General features: G+C 34.1%; 1 protein-coding gene across 1 annotated transcript in view; it reads left to right on the forward strand.

The window, feature by feature from the left end:
• The window catches only part of LOC137403553 (uncharacterized), a 411,606-nt gene that overhangs the window by 104,224 nt on the left and 299,578 nt on the right, over window positions 1–7,804 (forward strand). The gene's annotated exons all lie outside the window — the stretch shown is intronic.

A 7,804-nucleotide genomic window follows, 5' to 3' on the forward strand; every position in this document is an offset into this window, starting at 1 on the left:
TGTATTTAAGAAATGAAACAGATAATGAAAGCAGCAGGTATGTGTGCTTTTGCTTTAGATTTTACTTTACCTTGAACTTTGGGGACTACATTGGGCTACAGGATTTGTTGTTGTCGCTCATCCAAAGTAACAAAAATATACGACTTTCAATGAAAGCTTGGATGACTGTAGCTTAACATTTGCTTCATACTCAAGTCAAGTCAAGCTCATATGTCAAGCGAGTTTCAGGAATCGAGTGTTGCGATCATTGGTAGACATTGGTAGATATGCATCACTGAATAATTTTCCATTGCTAGCTGGTTGTCGGATGCATGCTTTACGTTATATCCTTAAAATCCCAAATTTTTCCAACTTCTCAAAAATTCAAGTGATTCAAAGATCTATAACAAAAGTTTAATTAAAAATGGTTTACAGAAAGAGTTTTTAATTGAATTCTGAAAGAATATATAATTTATCTTGTAATACTCATACAAAAATTAGTTCCGTAGGCCTACTATATGCTAATCAAAGCTACCGTTTCAAGGCAAAGGTTAGCAGTAGTTAACCTTTCGGTATAGAGATTCAAGACAAAAAAATTCATGTAAAATAAACGTTTTATAATGCTAGAAGCGTAGAACTAAGTGCCAGCAAAGCTTTGCTAGCAAAGCTTTGCTAGCAAAGCTTTGCTAGCAAAGCTTTGTGAAGCGTATTAGATACACATGGCATGAGGAAAATCTGTTGCTGCAGATGTTTATATTATTGATTGATATAATTAATGTGGTTATGTAAACATTGACTGTAGCATATATTCTTTAAGGGGAAATATATATTTTGCCATAAGCCTTGTTTTTTTTAAAACATTTTTTGAAGATTGACTAACCAAACATGAAACAGGTACATTAAAAATAATTAAGCTTTTCGTATACCCATTATTATGCTAGTTTGCAACGAATTTGCGTGTAGCCTATCATCAGAAAACTCAATGACCAAAATTTGCTTGATATTTCTCCAGTATCCTGCGGGACATGTATTGCCTCCAGCTAGCTTTAGCTTTCAGAGCCAGACATAGAACCCAGTTCAAGCAATAAAGGTCATAAACTAGTAACAAGCATTAATTAAACATCTCTTTGTATATAGCTTAGTGTATGGCATTATGTAATCTCATACCTGTTGGCTGTTTAGCTCAGAGAAAGAGCTAATCTCATCAATCACTGTCAACAGGGTGTCAACAATCACTGTCTCTGTTGGCTGGCACTGGCTACATGCATTACTCATGTGTCTTTGTGTAACTTGTGATGTACTCTCTAACTTGGTCCACATAAATGCATGCTAATAATCAAATGTCTTTTTTTCTTGTAGAGTGTGACATTGTGTTTCGTAATAATGCTATAATGCCTGGCTTTCTCTTGGTTGCAGGTATGTACTGACAAGATAAAACAATCTGACTTTTTTTCATTTTTTTCCAGGCTTTCATTTATATGGTCTCTAATTTAGACAACAACTGCGACGACTTAGCCTTTAGCTGTGCACTTTTCTTGTTGTTTTGTTATCGTTACTTATGCCAACAGAAAATTTAATATTCACATTGTTTTTATTTAGTAATGATAATAGCAAAAAGAGTACAATTTAAAATAGTTTTTCTCTGTAATTACCAAAAATCATTTAGCAACCGATATAGTTCTAGTCATAACATTGAAATGAATATTTTCATGGTGTAGTATCCTGGTTAGCCTCTGAACCTTGAGTTAAATGTATTCTGTTTTTGTCTAATTTAAAAGTTTTGAGCTATTGAGACATACACTGACCCTCGTATAGAGATAAACCCTGTCTTTAACAATGATGATTTCAGCCAGCTTTCAATAACCTAACCAACAGACCTTACCCATTCTGTGTTGTGCTGTCCTTGTATTGTGGTTGGTTTTTGTTAGTGCAGAGTAGGTGAGAAGTAGGATACTTGAGCCAATAAAAGAGTTACATTTTTAATATGAAATAACTAAGGTTTTTTTGCGTTGTATTTATAATTTTGCATGCTCTTAGAGCTTGGTTAAGTGCATCGGTGAGCATGGTTTTACTTTTGCTCTCTCAACTGCATTCAAATAATTTCATATAGTAAAGTCAATGGGCCATCTATCTTTGAAGAAAGATGCATGGGTCAGTATGGAGGATTCAGAGGCCACCACTTGAGGAAACTTGGGCATAAGGGCAAATTTCATGATCTTAGGCTATACATATAACTGAAAGCTTTTCATTTAATATCTTATTACAGCACTACCCATAACATTATTTGACGTATAGATTTTTGCTGCTTTCTTTTTATAAAACTATGGTATTGGCTAAAAGCGTAAATTGAATGGGTTATGATAAAATTATACTTGGCCGCTTGACCCATCTATCCGTTTTTGCGCTTGCATTGCAGTAAATTAGTTGGGCCAACTGGTCCAACTACCCTCATCCTTAATGGCCCATGTATACCCAGCTTATAACTTTTGTAAAGTGCCATAACTCTCAAGTTATTTACAGATTAGTTTTAAATTTTGTCTCAAATCGGTTAAAAGATGTTTATTTATGTTAAAAACAAAAATTTGAGTAAACGTCATTCATTTGCTGCATGTTAAACCTGCTAGAATATTAAGTAAATTTACGAAACAGTACTGATGAAAGGTAACTTACCTCCATGCTTGACATTTTCACTTTGACAGAAACTAAGATGGCAGCAGTGACCTATTTTTGGATTGGACAATATTATACAAGCAATAGAAAACTAAAATAAAGTAAACAATTTCTAATAATGGGATACCTATGTATCCCCTGTTTCCATATATCCCACTTCTCCCCTAATATTTGTCCTGAGTAATTATACTCACTGGAAATGTGAGTTTATCTTCTCTCAATTTTTGGCATTAGAAAGTTTGAGTATTTTTATCAAGTTTGCTAGAATTTTGACTTCTGAGTTCGAGTTTGGCACATGAATTATTGAAGCACAATGAATAAATGTTGGGATTAGTCGCTTGAAAGATGTGCGATACTCAACAACTATGCCTGCTATGGACTAATGCATCTATGGAAATAATTATAATTGTATTTTAATATCACAATTACTATTCTGGTGTTATGGATTAAATTAGGCTGCTGAAATATAACACTGGATATCTAACATGTTTCAGTCAATGCTACTTGCTAAATTAAGTTTGAGCAGGGTAGTGTTTTTAAAAGATTACTCTCTATTCTTTGGATTTAAGATTCAATGTTTTTGTAGTTGTACCTGCAAAATGATAGAAAATCATTTTCACCTGTAATTACAATTTAAGTATATGGAACAGTACTTGAATTGTTCCATATACTTGAAGAAAGAGATAGAGATAAAGTTATAGCGACCAAAAAAGGTAATTGACATGGTATGGCTAAATATGACAGGGTTGTTATTCACTGCTGCCACATTCAAGGCAAGGCCAATGTTTTCACTGCGGTTTATCTAGTATTTTGCAATATTATCACAGACTCATTATACACGCATTATGTAGCTCTCGGAGCGAATAAGAGTCAGGCTTATAGGGCAGAGCTAGCTAGAGAGTGGCAAAACACACCTGTGAATAATAAAACTTGATCGGAAACACTTACTAGAACCAACATCTTCGTACATACATAAAGCACTAAGCTGGGACAAGAACCCACCAGAGCACGCAAGCCAATAATAGCTAAAGCTGAAGCAATAATAGTCATAAAAGCTGAAGCAAGCGGTAGAAATGTCAAGTGATTTGCAGGAACTGATAATTGCAGGGCTTTGTGAAGCGTATTAGATATGCATGACATGAGAAAAACTCTTTGTCGCGGATTTACATATTATTGATTTTATTGAATGATATTAATTCATTCGCACCTGCCTAATTTTTAGGCGATTTGCCCCAGATACCGCTGATTTTCGGAAAGTTGCCGTAATTCAAATTACTACTACAAAAAACAAACTTAAGATAATTTACTCATTTAAATTTCACAAGAACCAGCCAAATCTCCGTTTTCAAATTATATTATATTCATACAAACAACTCGTATCCCTTTTATGTAGATTCATGCATCAAAGAAGGTAGTTTTAGGAAATTTCCAATTTTCAAAAAAATGTCATTTGCTGAAACAAAGTTAGATTTGCACCATAAAAATTGCAAAATACACTAAGTTTGACTGAAATTAGTTATTTATTACAGACAATACATAGTTATAAAGATTATTTATACAGATGTAGTTAGTCACGAACACGAAAATCATGAAACTTCGAATTTTTCCCAACGAGAAACTTTGAATTTTTTCTTCAAACAAATGCATAGCAAATCTATATGCCAATATAACACGAATAAAACTTCATGAAAATGTTTCAAATAATAAAAATATGTTCAATAACTCTGTTCTTGACTTTTCAGATATCATAGACAACTCTCAGAACCAATATGATCCTATCGAAACTGAAAGATAACCTCAGTCTGACTACAGCTGGCAGCGTGAAGAATGCATTTTTATTCGAGCATAACGATTCAAATTGGCAAAATTAAAAGTTAATAGAAACTTTGAAACATTAAAAATAATGTTTTAATTTGATTTATGCAGTCTTTCAGTGTCTTACCACTTTTTGATCTGCATATTTACTGCTGAAGTTGAAAAAAGATTATCACAAACGATAAAATTTCAAGTCAGCATGATGATTTCCGGTTTTGGTAGATATTGAGATAGGTGTACTAATCGGGTTATAACTTTTGTCGGAGATGTCACAGAAGCATATTTTAAAGTTTGTCTGATTGGCCAGAAATTTTTCTTTATAGCGAATTAAAAGTATTATTTTATAACTAAAAAATAATGATGCAAAGAGTTGGTAAATTTCAGACGCGAGTAAACACGCGTTGAGTGCCTGACAATGTTATAAATACGCATGTTAACTTGCGTTAACTCGCGCATGGGTGCGAATGAGTTTATCTGGTTATGTAAACATTCAAAGTAGCAGATATTATTTGAGAGAAAATGACTATTTTGACTTAGCCTTGCTTTTGTTTGTAAACATTTTGTTGAAGATTGTCTAACGAACCATGATACAGGTACATGCAAAATCGTGAAGCTCTTCGTATACACATTAATATGCTAGTTTGCAAGTTTTTGTCTCGAGCTTTAGCTTTCAGAGCCAAACATAGAACCCCGTTCAAGAAATAAAGGTCTTAAACTAGTAAGAAGCATTATTTAAACACCCCTTTGTATATAGCTGAGTGTATGGCATTATGTAATCTCATACCTGTTTGCTGTTTAGTTCAGAGAAAGAGCTAATCTCATCAATCGCTGTAAACCACATGCTGGCACTGGTTACACTCATTACTCATGTCTTTGTCTAACTGGTGATGTACTGTCTAACTTGCCAACATAAATGGATGCTAATCAATTGTCGTTTTTCTTGTAGAGTCCGATATTGAGTTTCGTAATAATGCTACAATGCCTGGCTTGCTCTTGATTGCAGGTATGTACTGACCAGATAAAATGATCTAACTTTTTTCCATATTTTCTTTCCAGGTTTGCATTCATATGGTCTCTAATTTAGACAACAACTGCCAGGACTTAGCCATTAGCTGTGCGCCTTTCTTGTTGTTTTTTTACTGTTACTTATGCCAACAAGAACTTTAAAATGGTATTGTTTCATATAACAATAATAACAACATAGAGTTACTACTTAGAATAGTTTTTCTCTGTTATTACAAAAAATCAAAATTTGCATTCAATATAGTTCTGGTGATAATATTAAAATGAGTATTTTTATGGTTTAGTCTCATGGTTAGCCTCTGAGCCTTGATTTCAATGTATTCTGGTTTTGCTAACTGGAAGGTTTTAAGCTATTGAGACATTCACTGACCCTCCAATGAAAATAAAGACTGGTTTTAACTCTTTCGCTACCGTAAGCCGATATATCAGCTTTAGTGGTAGTTCAAGTACAGGCCGTAAGCCATATATCAGCTTTAGTGGTAGTTCAAGTACAGGCCGTAAGCCATATATCGGCTTTAGTGGTAGTTCAAGTACAGGCCGTAAGCCATATATCAGCTTTAGTGGTAGTTCAAGTACAGGTCGTAAGTCATATATCAGCTTTAGTGGTAGTTCAAGTACAGGCCGTAAGCCATATATCGGCTTTAGTGGTAGTTCAAGTACAGGCCGTAAGCCATATATCAGCTTTAGTGGTAGTTCAAGTACAGGCCGTAAGCCATATATCAGCTTTAGTGGTAGTTCAAGTACAGGCCGTAAGCCATATATCGGCTTTAGTGGTAGTTCAAGTACAGGCCGTAAGCCATATATCGGCTTTAGTGGTAGTTCAAGTACAGGCCGTAAGCCATATATCAGCTTTAGTGGTAGTTCAAGTACAGGCCGTAAGCCATATATCGGCTTTAGTGGTAGTTCAAGTACAGGCCGTAAGCCATATATCAGCTTTAGTGGTAGTTCAAGTACAGGCCGTAAGCCATATATCGGCTTTAGTGGTAGTTCAAGTACAGGCCGTAAGCCATATATCAGCTTTAGTGGTAGTTCAAGTACAGGCCGTAAGCCATATATCAGCTTTAGTGGTAGTTCAAGTACAGGCCGTAAGCCATATATCAGCTTTAGTGGTAGTTCAAGTACAGGCCGTAAGCCATATATCGGCTTTTCAATATGGTTTCACTTTTCTTTTAATTATGAAGCCTATAGAACAGCTAGACTAATCAAATTTTGTCTCCAGTGAAACAACCTTGTTGCCAACTACTTGCTATCAATGTAAATATTTTTAGCTAAATATCGTCAACAAATCGCGGTGATAAATGTAGTGACCGTAAAACGATATATCGGTTTATCAATAGGGTTTCACTTTTCTTTTCATTGCGAAGCCTACACATTAGCTAGACCAATCAAAATTTGTCTCCAGTGAAACAATTGTGTTGCCAATCACGTGCACCTAAAAATTTTTGTTTCAACTAATCCATTTCTAATTATTTTTCAAAACGGTGAAACCAGATCGTTATCGTCATAGCAAGGAAAAACACACTGCGTTCGTTCAACACAAATAAAACGTTCGATATTGTACAAGAGTAAAAATCACCTTGTAATTATCTTGTAGAAAATTTTGTTTTGAATAGGATGCATTTTACAGTAAAATGATATCTGCTTTTATTCTCGAGATATTGCTTAATTACTAGCGGTATATCAGCTTTTCAAAAAGTTGGTTCATTAATTTGGGAAGAATATTCATTCGGTAAGATTTTAATGTGGTAGTGAAAGAGTTAAAGGTTTACTTGCATCAAAATTTATATTACAGTTATTTAGTATGGAAAGATTAACCAAGTCTTACTTTGTTGTGTTGTAGGTAGAAAATATTTTACTAACTATATTTTTCCAGTATATTTTGAGTCATGAAATGATGATGAGCGTGTGCTGGATGGATATGATCTGTAAATTTTTTTACGAGTTTTTAAAATTGTACAAAAGTTTATAGTTTCAGCCCGAACAATGGTGAAATACCATTTTTTTCTGTTTGATGACATCGGTGGTAGGTTTTTTACTAATGTTTGATCAAATATCATTATAGTATTCTTTGGATCGCTGAAAATATTGCCCAGGTTTACTGACACGCATTGATAAGATCGGCAAGGATCAAAGCGTTAAAACTTGACATATCATCAATTCATGAATTTTTACAAGTTTATATTTATATTTAACGACTATGGTATTATCATATTGACATGGAATTACTTAATTTATTTGAAAATTTTAGCACTTTAACTACCAGAGGTGCGAGCTGTCTACTGACACAGGCTTGGGTAATATTTCATAACAAAGGCTA

Source organism: Watersipora subatra, chromosome 9 (genome assembly GCF_963576615.1).
Source record: "Watersipora subatra chromosome 9, tzWatSuba1.1, whole genome shotgun sequence".
In the NCBI taxonomy this organism is placed as follows: domain Eukaryota; kingdom Metazoa; phylum Bryozoa; class Gymnolaemata; order Cheilostomatida; family Watersiporidae; genus Watersipora; species Watersipora subatra.